Raw genomic sequence first — 12013 nt, forward strand, 5'->3', positions numbered from 1 at the left:
CTCCCTGCCCCATTATCATCTCCCTGCCCCATTATCATCTCCCTGCCCCCATTATCATCTCCCTGCCCCCATTATCATCTCCCTGCCCCCATTATCATCTCCCTGCCCCCATTATCATCTCCCTGCCCCCATTATCATCTCGCTGCCCCCATTATCATCTCCCTGCCCCATTATCATCTCCCTACCCCATTATCATCTCCCTGCCCCCATTATTATCTCCCTGCCCCATTATCATCTCCCTGCCCCATTATCATCTCCCTGCCCCCATTATCATCTCCCTGCCCCCATTATCATCTCGCTGCCCCCATTATCATCTCCCTGCCCCCATTATCATCTCCCTGCCCCCATTATCATCTCCCTGCCCCCATTATCATCTCCCTGCCCCCATTATCATCTCCCTGCCCCCATTATCATCTCCCTGCCCCCATTATCATCTCCCTGCCCCATTATCATCTCCCTGCCCCATTATCATCTCGCTGCCCCCATTATCATCTCCCTGCCCCCATTATCATCTCCCTGCCCCCATTATCATCTCCCTGCCCCATTATCATCTCCCTGCCCCCATTATCATCTCCCTGCCCCCATTATCATCTCCCTGCCCCCATTATCATCTCCCTGCCCCCATTATCATCTCCCTGCCCCCATTATCATCTCCCTGCCCCCATTATCATCTCCCTGCCCCCATTATCATCTCCCTGCCCCCATTATCATCTCCCTGCCCCCATTATCATCTCCCTGCCCCCATTATCATCTCCCTGCCCCCATTATCATCTCCCTGCCCCCATTATCATCTAACTCTACCCCCTCCCCATAGAAAGCACGTCTGTATTAGTTCACACTGCAGCATAGGATTGTATCACTATCAGCTCTACGATGGCTCTTTTCTCCTGTCCTGTGTAAACAGAGGGAGAAGACAGGTTTATTGCACGTTACACAGGACGGGAGATAAGAGCCGCAGAGCTGATACAATCCTATGCTGCGGTGTTAACATAATACAGACGTGGGTAAGATATTTACTTTCTATGGGGGCAGGAGGAGATCTTTTCAGGAGGCTCCGGGCAGCAGCAGCCGGACACAGACATAAGTTAGTACTCACTGTGTCTGAAGAAGAAGACGACGACTGCTGCTGCTGCTGGACGTATCCTCCGAGGCTGAGCTCATAACTCCCGCTGCTGTGATGTCTCCACCCCTTGTCTCCTCCCCACACGCTGTCACACTGTTGCGGAGGAGGAGGGGCAGGCACATGTCACTCTCCAGCGGGCCCTTACGATTTTATTCTGATGTAATGAACGGGCCCCTCCTTCGTGATGGGACCTGTTCCTTTCACCGAAATGAAATCGTAAGAGTCACACTGCCGTGAGAATATTAATTCCAGCGGCAGAGTGCGGGCCCCCTTTTTTAAAATTTATGCCCGGGCCCCTCACTGCAGTACCCCCAGTCCCCCCCTGATGGCGGCCCTGCATGTGCCCCCCGTGCTTGGTGCCACTCTGCCTTGCCAAGGGTCTTTTAATAGAGGGGTAGGGCAACAGACAGAATCAAGGAAAAACCCAGCTTTGATCCTCCACTACAAAAAATAACTCACGTACAGAATATTAATATGTATCTTCTATTTACCAATACGATATAAGTAAACCAGCACGCGAGTTAGAAATATCAGCAAGAATGAGTTTATACCAGAGATGAGTAGAGTAAGAAGCACAAGTCTAAGGCATGGACGTCCTGTAAGGAAAAGTCATCCACTGTGCAGGTCATTTTATACTCATAAATGTTATGGTGGTTTCGACTCCCAGATAAATATCAAACCAAAAAAGACCCAAATGGGAGCATAGAGACCAGAAAAGTTTTCATGTATGTATAAAAAATTAATTTTATTTAGACTTCTTAAAAAACAACATAAATGTAAGACATATGTAAATATAAATATAAAAGGTGTCCAAGAGGACGTCAACATAAAACAAGTACAACGCTGCAATTGATGGTAAGTAATAGGGAGATAGAGCTGAGATGCAGAGTGTCAGTATTGTGCAGGTTATTGCATGGCACTCCTTAGATAACATTCCTAGTCACCTTTAGCACATTTCATATATAATCAATAAAAGAAATGTAAAAATTCTGTCTACAAATAATGGTTGCGAGATTGATATTATTATAGAAGTATCTGGAGATAGCGAACCCTCTGTGTCATGATCATATTACCGCTAGATAAATTGAGGTGCAAAGTCTAAGGGATTCTCTAGTTTTCACCCTTGACCACATCATTGTGGTTCAGAATACAGACTAATCCCCAGGTCGGAGTTCTAAAAGTAGATTTTGATTGTCCATAGTCCATAGCCATCACCATAGTCAGACAAAGCTAAGGACACACCAACAGGAGCAGACAGATGTGTGATTAAGGAACGGAGACAGAATATGAAATAAGGAAGAAAGAACAAACCAAGGGACGAAGTGAGTCAGGAAACAGACAAAATCAGACGTCAGAAATAACAGATGAGGAACAATGGCTAGAGGCTGTACAGAAATGACCTAGGACACTTGACAATGATAACAGGCCACCAGGTTTAAGTAGAGGACATGACCTCATAAGCAAGGGACAGAGGTAAAATGTTGCATTGTCATGGCCACAGCAACCGCCACCTCCTGAACATGGAAGACAGCAAGCTTAGTCGGCAGAACGAGTGATGCTGAACTAGAACGGGGCAAGGTGAGTAACACTTTCTTTAGCAGTCATTGCACTATCAATCGTTTAATGACCGTTCACGGTTTTTGACAGCGGACGGTGCAGGTCCTGAGTCTACAGCGAGGTTTGTTGGCTTTGTTGTAGAAAAGGCTAATGAGCTGTCCCTAACAGCTCCTGTTCTAAGAGAAGCTTCTTGAGTAGGGCGGATCGGAGGAATCTCTAGCCGTTTAACCATTTAATAGCCGTGGTCGGTGACCGCAGCATGGTCAAAGAGGACACCCCCCTTCGATCGCGTTACCAGATTTACCGTTGCCACAATCAGAGACTGGGGGAACCTTCTGCAGTCAGCCCTGGCTACCTAGAATGGACCCCAGTGCTGTCTCTTCTGTAAGCCTGCTGTTTGGGCATACTATGTGCGGCCCTAACAGAAGCCTGCGTCATAGAGACACAGTGTAATGTATTAGCATACAGGAGTATGCTAATATATTATATGTATAAAAAAAAAAGTTGTAAAATAGTGATCCTTTTTGGACTAAAAAAAAATGGAAATGTAAAAAGTCTGCAAAAATAGATAAATTAAAAAAGGGGTTATTTAGTATAAAATACATTTCATTCTTAATGCCATAAATAAAAACAAAATAAATACACATATTCGGTATGCATAGAACATTAATAACCACAGTAATTTGTGTACCCCCAAACTGCGCTGGAAAAAAACCCAGTTTCTCCCGCATAAAACAAAGCCTAATTTAGCCATGTCAATAAAATTTACGAAAACATGTAGGTGGTCATTAAAGAGGCTCTGTCACCAGATTTTGCAACCCCTATCTGCTATTGCAGCAGATCGGCGCTGCAATGTAGATTACAGTAACGTTTTTATTTTTAAAAACGAGCATTTTTGGCCAAGTTATGACCATTTTTGTATTTATGCAAATGAGGCTTGCAAAAGTACAACTGGGCGTGTTTACAGTAAAAGTACAACTGGGCGTGTATTATGTGTGTACATCGGGGCGTTTTTACTAGCTGGGCGTTAGGAATGGGAGTGTATGATGCTGACGAATCAGCATCATCCACTTCTGTTCGTTAATACCCAGCTTCTGGCAGTGCAGACACACAGCGTGTTCTCGCGAGATCACGCTGTGACGTCACTCACTTCCTGCCCCAGGTCCTGCATCGTGTCGGCCACATCGGCACCAGACGCTACAGTTGATTCTGCAGCAGCATCAGCGTTTGCAGGTAAGTAGCTACATCGACTTACCTGCAAACGCCGATGCTGCTGCAGAATGAACTGTAGCCTCTGGTGCCGATGTGTCCTCGCTCGTCCGACACGATGCAGGACCTGGGGCAGGAAGTGAGTGACGACACAGCGTGATCTCTCGAGAACACGGCTGTGTCTGCACTGCCAGAAGCTGGGCGTTCTGAAGAGAAGTGGATGATACTTCTCGTCAGAACGCCCAGCTAGTAAAAGAAGTAAACACGCCCAGATGTAACACACATAATACACACCCAGTTGGACTTTTACTTTAAACACGCCCAGTTGGACTTTAGAAAGCCTAATTTGCATAAATACCAAAATGGTCATAACTTGGCCAAAAATGCTCGTTTTTTAAAAATAAAAACGTTACTGTAATCTACATTGCAGCGCCTATCTGCTGCAATAGCAGATAGGGGTTGCAAAATCTGGTGACAGAGCCTCTTTAAGGCCCTTTCAGGTCTGGTCATTAAAGAGTCTGACAATAATTATATGGAGTTTGCAGAGTTTTCGCTGGTTCTAGATGTTTCCACTTTATAATACGAGTACTTACAGATAAGTGGGTCAGCTCAAGCATAACAGAAACTTGATGTACGAACTTGAAAAGTTAGCATCCTGTGGTTGAAAGTTTTTGAACTCTTCAGTGCTACGCATTGTGCTGCCCTATGGAGATGGAATGGCTTGATGCTTGATTTTATGTACCTGTCAGAAGTTATGTCCACTTACTTTTGGCCATGTAGTATATGAGTTAAAGTAACTGTGTCTAATTTTGAGTTCCACAGAATAATTTCCGAACACATAATATGGGAAAGATGTCATTCTTCAGTAAATGCTTGTAGGGATCTAAGTCGGTTTTCAGAGGGTTTCCGTCCTATTTGAACATCTAAATTAATTTCATAATTAAACTGCTTACATCTAAATTCCTTTTGTCAGGGCGGCCGGATGGCACAGTTCTGAATCAGGGCATACGTACAATTCTTTCTTGAAATAATAGAGATAGAGTTTAATTAATATGTGGTGATGTTTTACCCCAGATGAATTTAAAAATTAGAAGATTGCTCCACTTTCACCAAACGCAATTTGTAATGTGCTCGATCAAGTTTATTCACTCACAATTAAGTCCATTCACTAAAACAGACTAGTAGTGTTTCTCAATCGTTACGCCGCATATCTCATGAAGGTTGTACTTTGAAGTAAATGCCTAAACTTGAACATCATTTTATTTTTGTTTTTAGTTTTTTATCTGCTGTAAATAGGTTAAAAATTATTTGCTAAATAATTTATATTGGTTGCAGTTCCATATTTATGATACAGAGCCCCAAATCCCCTACACAGAAATATATTTAAGATATGCTGGCGGTCTACAGCTACCACTAGAGGGTGCTTAAGAGTTTACTGCATACTGTTGTATATTGAACTCAATAATAATACTGTACCTCCCTCTAGTGGCAGATTCAGAAAGCCAGGATGTTCTCTCTAAAATCTATGTCTATGCAGGGGATTCAGAGATATATATCAGAAAAATGGAGCTCTGTCACTAAAAATATATAAACAATCAGTGTTTAATTTTGGTTGTTAAAATGACATGATAATAAAAGGTAGAGATTCACGTAAGTATTTTGCCCATTATAATTCGATTATACCTTTACTAAAGTAAATCTGTCACAATGAACATGCTCTCTGATCTGAGGGCACATATATTATAGAGCAAGAGAAGCTGAGCAGATTCATGTCTAGATTTTTTGGGAAATAATTCAGTATAACGTTTAATGTATTGATTGAAATCCCTGTTTACTGAGGACTTATCCAATTGGCAGAGTGACTCAATGGTTTACACGCTTCCGTGTAAGTACATGCATTCAGGGATATTGTATCTGTCAATCACTAAGTAGGACCGCCCACTGGAATAATAAGCCCACATTTAGCGGGGGTTTAAATGAATAAATGTTATACTGAATCTTTTCCAACAAATGTATATATTAATCTGCTCAGCTCCTCTTGCTGTAAAACATGCTGCCATCAACGTGGTAAATGTTACAGGTTGCCTTTAACCCCTTCTGGACATTTAACGTAACTGCACGTCATGACCGGAATGAGGGCGGTATGGAGCATTCTCACAGGGTGACCCTGCTCCATACCCAACAGGTGTGGCTGTATGTCAACTGTATGATAACTTCGATCCTGGCTATTTAATTACTTAGATACCGTGGACAATAGCGACCGCATCATCTAAGCCATTAGAAAAAGGGGGGGGGCGATCGCGGGGTGTCAATGGTTGTCATGGCAGTCTAGGGGCCTAATAAAGGTCACCGGGTCTTCCATCTTTGTGCTCCTATCAAGTCCTGCCAGTAGCAGGGCTTAATAGGGGTCAGTAAAAATTAAAACACACTGCAGTATAGAAGTATTGTAGTGTATTGTATCAGCAATCAAACGATCCCTTGTTCAAGTCCCCTAGGTGGACTAAATAAAGTTTTTTATAGTAAACAAGAAAATGTAAAATATTAAAAGATAAATTAAGGTAAAAAATTTGAATAGAAATTGAAAAATAAATTGTTGGTTTTTGGTCACCTTAGCGCCCCAACAAAATTATCAAACGTTGTATGAACCCAAAAATGGTGCCAATAAAAACTACAGCTCGCCCCACAAAAAAACAAGCAATCAACGGAAAAATAAAAAATGTATGGCTCTCAGAATATGGCGACACAAAACAAATGTATTTTTAACAAATAGTTTTTTTTTCTTTGTAAAAGTAGTACTTCATTGAAAAATTAAAATAAAAAAGCAAGAAAAGGCTGGGCCAAAATTTTGTTAAATTGGAGTTTAAATATAATCTAATATAAAAAAAATTGTTTATTAAAAAAAATATAAGATTCTAAATACTGTTTTTCAACTCATAAGGCACAATGGTCAATGACACAATTGGGGCATTCAATCAGATTTTCTTACTTACATTCTTCAGTTCTTCAGTGACATTTGAGATTGAGTACAAAATTCAGAGACAGTTTGTACTGCTCTACAATTTGCCACACAAAACTTTTAATTGTAACAATGCAACATGTACCGAACATCAGAACTACGAGGATCAATGTCAAACGGTAACCTTAGCTTCCGTTTGCATCACCATTGATATCAATGGTGACGGAAACATTGCTAATGGTTTCCGCTTGTCACCGTTCCGGCAGGTTTACGTTTTTTCGACGGAATCAATAGCACAGTCGACTTTCCGTTGAGGGGTTTCACGACGGAAACCTCCGACAGAACCCCTCAATGGAAAGCCAACGCTGATGTGAACAGGCCCTTAGAGATAATCGAATTTCCCCAAATTATTTTCACGTTCGGATCGGTCATCCTTTTTTAATTCAGTCCGAATAAATTTGTTGTGAATTGAAAATGCCCCTAATGCCCTGAATACCTGTGTCTGACCCTCTGATGTCTTCGAGGACTGTACCCAAGTAAAATCCAACCCCTTTCAAGCCAGCATGTAATGTCAAAGTGACAGCAACATATATGTGGGAGGTATAACTGCAATGTATTTTGAGCATACTGCCTGCAAGACATTATGGGGAAGTCCTTCTTAGGTCATGTAAACTTTTTTCGAATCTGTAAAATGGTGGCTGGCGCTAATTTTGACGCAACTTGTATGCTACAAATCCCAGAAGTTTCAGAATTCGCCAAATCCAAAACCTTTGAAAAATTTCAGACTGAATGTAGTTGTTTCGAATTGATTAACTAATCTCTATTCAAAATGGAAAAACCTCCAATGATTTTTAACAACAATGTGTGTAATGGTTACTCCTATGAGGCATCATTGTTGGCTGTTTTGTTTGTTTGACTTTGGTAGAATCCAACAATTACCTAATGTGTATTGGGGGCTCTCCTGACTCTCCCATGATGGCAGATGGCAGGGGAAAGAAGGATCGGGCATGTTAGATTTCAATATGCCTTCCATATCCTTTGTCGTCCCCCCCCCACCCCCCGAGATAAGCGGCTACCAGAGATTCCTGTAGCCAGAGATTCCCCTCTCCTAATTGAAATAAACATCCATGTTGAGCATGAATGAAAATGAGTCGTGAGGAACAGCTGTCGGACGATGGCTAACTAAAGTGTTTGAACACTTGTTAAGAAAGTTGCTGCGAAAGGATTCCTGAGAGCTAGGCATATACATACTGTACTGTGTATATATATATATATATATATATATATATATATATATATATATATATACATACTGTACTGTGCATGTGGTAAGGATAGCAGGAGGGCCATATAAAATGCATGAAGAATATTAAATATTTCATAGCCTACTTTTTAATGACATCTTCAAGTTGAAGTAAAGTTTTTTTCAGACGGGGTATAGATCAGGAGGCCTCTTGTAATTGTGACTAAATTGACCGGTGGAGTACATAGAAGAGAGTGAGCCCCATAGAAAAGATCAAACTGGGCCCCCTTTATTCTGCCAATTTTTGACATCCAGGACGTAAGGGCCTAGCGATTGTTTCCCCTTCTTTGCACTATACAGAGCCCCAAGGTTAATTCCAAACCCTTGTTTGCTAATAATGCTGTTTCTCTGAAGACGCACAGGTTTTCACCACCCAATAGCCAAGGGGATAGGGACAACCAGGCCTGGGCCCCCTGTCTCCAAATTCCTATAGAAGCAGCCACATTGTCTGCCATTATGGTACTTATACCCTTGACAATGACAATATATGTCAAGAAAGTAGTCAGATTTTTTAAAGTGGTTTATCTGGTCTGAAATAAAAAAAAAAAAAAATGGGCATATGCTGCAGTTACCAAAAATTATAGTGTCGGAAATTTAGAGACATCAAAGAGTACTGAATATATCCTCTAATATACTGTATCATACTGTATATTAACAGTAGAACAAGTAAAATAAGGGGGAAAAAAATAAAGTTCTGAAAAGTAAATTAAAACTGTTTTATTATAGGGCTCTGTCAATGTGCTCAGCGGGCACAGCTGTGGAAGCAACTTTATTGCCAATGACATCTGGTGTCTTGGCATCTTCTGGAGATGTTATACTGAGCGCTCCAAATTATATTCCCACTAAATTCAATTTTTTTTCTTTTTTTTTTTTTAATTTGACCTTCTTCACAGTGTATTACTTCAACAGTAAATCAATACCAATCGTTAACCCAGGATCTAGAATCCAAATATGTGCACGTTTTGAGGCAATGTATATAGAGTTGGTTGCACGCTTTAAGGAACATAGAAGTGTCCTCACCTTGTACATATCAGGAAATCTTTATAGCATTGCAAAGTAAAGTGGCTTTCTACCGAATTTAGCAGAATGAGAATATCAATCAAAACTTGAATGGGCCACAGAGGGGTGCTGTTCCAATTGCCCCTCCTTATTCCCCTCCATTGACCACTACATTTTGAAATGGCTTTTTGATTCATTATATATTAATGTCTATAATCGTGACAAATCATCATGGAAGCTATAACATTAATGTCCTTTATTGGTCTATTTTTAATGGGTCTATAATCCAGGCCTATGATTTGTTATAGTAGGATGCCTAAGTAAAATGTCATGTCTGGGTGAGTCAATGATTTTTAGCACCTTGGGCAATGGTTCTCATTTTTCCAGTTGTTTTAGATGGCCATAATGCGGCCACATTTTAGCGTCCATTTTGGCCGTAAAACCCGAACCCTCACCCATGGTTTTATTGACCACATTTTTTATCTATATTTATTTAACTTTGGTTCCGTAGAACCGTTAGGACTGGATGTTGCGGCTTTAAAAGAGAAGTCTGAATAAAACCGCATTACAGCCATCTAAAAGAGACCTAAGGCCCCATGTACAGGTTGAGATGTGTGCAGGAGGCTATACAGCAGCACACTAAGTCCCTGTGGCTCCATGTTATTTCATATACTGTCATATGGACCCTGTGACATCATATTTTACAGGGTTATTCTATCTTAGAAGCAATGCTGCTAGAGAAGAAAACCTGCAAAATGCCACATCAGATGTATCATGCCACCGTTTTTTTGTATGGAATCCGACAGAGGAAAACATTATGGGGCAAATTTATCAAGCGTTCTACGGCAGTCTTCTGGCCAAGAAGTCACACATTCGCGATACATTTATTATAATTTATGGAACGAAAAAAATGTCTCAATCCAGCGCTGGGTTTAAAAGGAAATATTTTCCACTTTAATGAAAATTTGTTAAAAAATTGTAGCGAGCACAGGGGGGTGGATGCATAGAGCCTACGCGTTTCAAACAATTTGCTCGTTCTTATTCATGGCATGACATGAATAAGAACGAGCGAATCGCCAGTCTTGCCACTTTCAGTAGTCTGTTAGTGATTCTGCAATAACAAGTTCTGCAGGCCAATGTGTCCTGTTTCCATTTTTGGGTGCTACTGCTCTTTAAATTGATGTAAAATAGCACCAAAATAAAGGATTTTCTATCGTAGCAAAACTTTCTGTGCAACCTAATGACAGTCTGCATAATGCCACCACTGGGCTTCTTCATCTGGGCAGAGAGTTGCATTATGGAATTTAATTAAGCTAAACCCTAAAGTACTTTAAAGACTGATTAGCTTGCCAGGTCAAAGCTAAGATAGAAGTCAAACAGCTGACATAAGCAGTTGACGTGGGCTGTCAGTTGGGAACACATCACAGGACGGGCATGTAAGCCAAAAGCGCTTCTTTCCTGAGATTAGCCTGCAGAAAAAAGGTGATGTATACATTTATTTACATCTATAATGGCTCATCAGAATATTTGGTCGCTATCCAAGAAATGTTGTCTTACATTATTAATGCTGATGGAAAAGGACAAGTTGTCACATAACTTGCTTTCAGGAAGAAAATATAAGTAACGTTGAGAATTGTTCAACTATATCTGGAGTCGTTTTTGGAAGTCTTGTGACTATCAATGTAGTGGTGCAATGGTTTACAATCCCACCTGGCCCTGGAGCCTGAGGGGCCCCAAACGAGGAGCAGTCCTATAAATGAAACGTGGGGGTCTTGTTACAGATTTTGCATTGGGTCCAGAAGCTTGAGTTATGCAATTGTATCAATTGAATATTCTATATCTAATATTAGACTAAAAGATAGCAATAAATATTGAAGGAGTGGGTGCAGTAGGTCGCATTTGTGTTTATAGCTAATGTATATGTAAATGGTACTTAGCACTGAAGGAATGATAGATCAATGTTCTGTAAAGGAGCACACTCCTCTATCTAATTCACACTGCATTAACATGGTCATTAATATGATGAAGAAAATCTGGTATCTTTGTATTATTAAGGCTTCCATATGTCGGCTGCTCTGCTGGGAATGTGCAGCTTGGAATGCTTATTTTCCACTCTTCAGATTCTTGATAGCCCAGGATTAATGGGGATTAGTGAAAATCAATTCCAATCCAAAACCTAGCATTAAGAGCCTGGCCAGAGCACATGTGAAGTGTTAATATAAAAAAAATGAGCTGCTGTGCATTTCTGTTAACAAATCATATTATATTGCACACAGTATTTATTACATCTTAAAGACATGTCACGAGACATTACCAGAGCAGCGGGATAATTACAGATTCTGAACATTCTTACAGCACGTAGAACATATGGGAGCTACTGGGGATCTCATATATGGATTAGGATTTTATTACAGCATTAATGAATCAGTGTTTTTCAATGAATCCATTAAATTCAATTTGACTAATATGTGCCTTCTTCTGTATGTGATGTCTTATGATCCATGATATGTTATGGCTTTGGTAATGGAGAATATGGTGGTTATATGTATCTGATTGTAAAAGCATATGGCTCAGTTCTTTATTATCTACCCCATTCACTGGAGCTCCAGACAGAGACATAAATTAAAGTTCAAGGGTTCCAATGCAAAACCTGTAACAGACCCCCCTAATATGACATTTCAGTGACAGTGCTTGTATTCACTTAAGGGACAAAGGGGCAATTTTTGCACCCTCAAGTACCAGGGCCCAGGTATGGTCGCAGCGTCTGTCCTTCCTTTGCCCCTGGGAGATGGAGAAGTCTTGTCTGTCTTTCTTAAAATCCTATCATTTGGGAGTACAGCAAAAAGTTTTTAACCAAGAACATACA

General features: G+C 40.8%; 1 protein-coding gene across 1 annotated transcript in view; it reads left to right on the top strand.

Annotated features, from left to right (window-relative positions):
* The first annotated feature begins 2622 nt into the window (after nt 1-2622).
* CNGB3 (cyclic nucleotide gated channel subunit beta 3) overlaps nt 2623-12013 on the top strand; it is a 230407-nt gene continuing 221016 nt past the window's right edge. The window contains exon 1 of the mRNA XM_075828074.1: nt 2623-2701. The gene's annotated coding sequence lies outside the window, so the exon portion shown is untranslated. The remainder of the gene's footprint in view (nt 2702-12013) is intronic.

Source organism: Rhinoderma darwinii, chromosome 5, assembly GCF_050947455.1.
Source record: "Rhinoderma darwinii isolate aRhiDar2 chromosome 5, aRhiDar2.hap1, whole genome shotgun sequence".
NCBI lineage: Eukaryota > Metazoa > Chordata > Amphibia > Anura > Rhinodermatidae > Rhinoderma > Rhinoderma darwinii.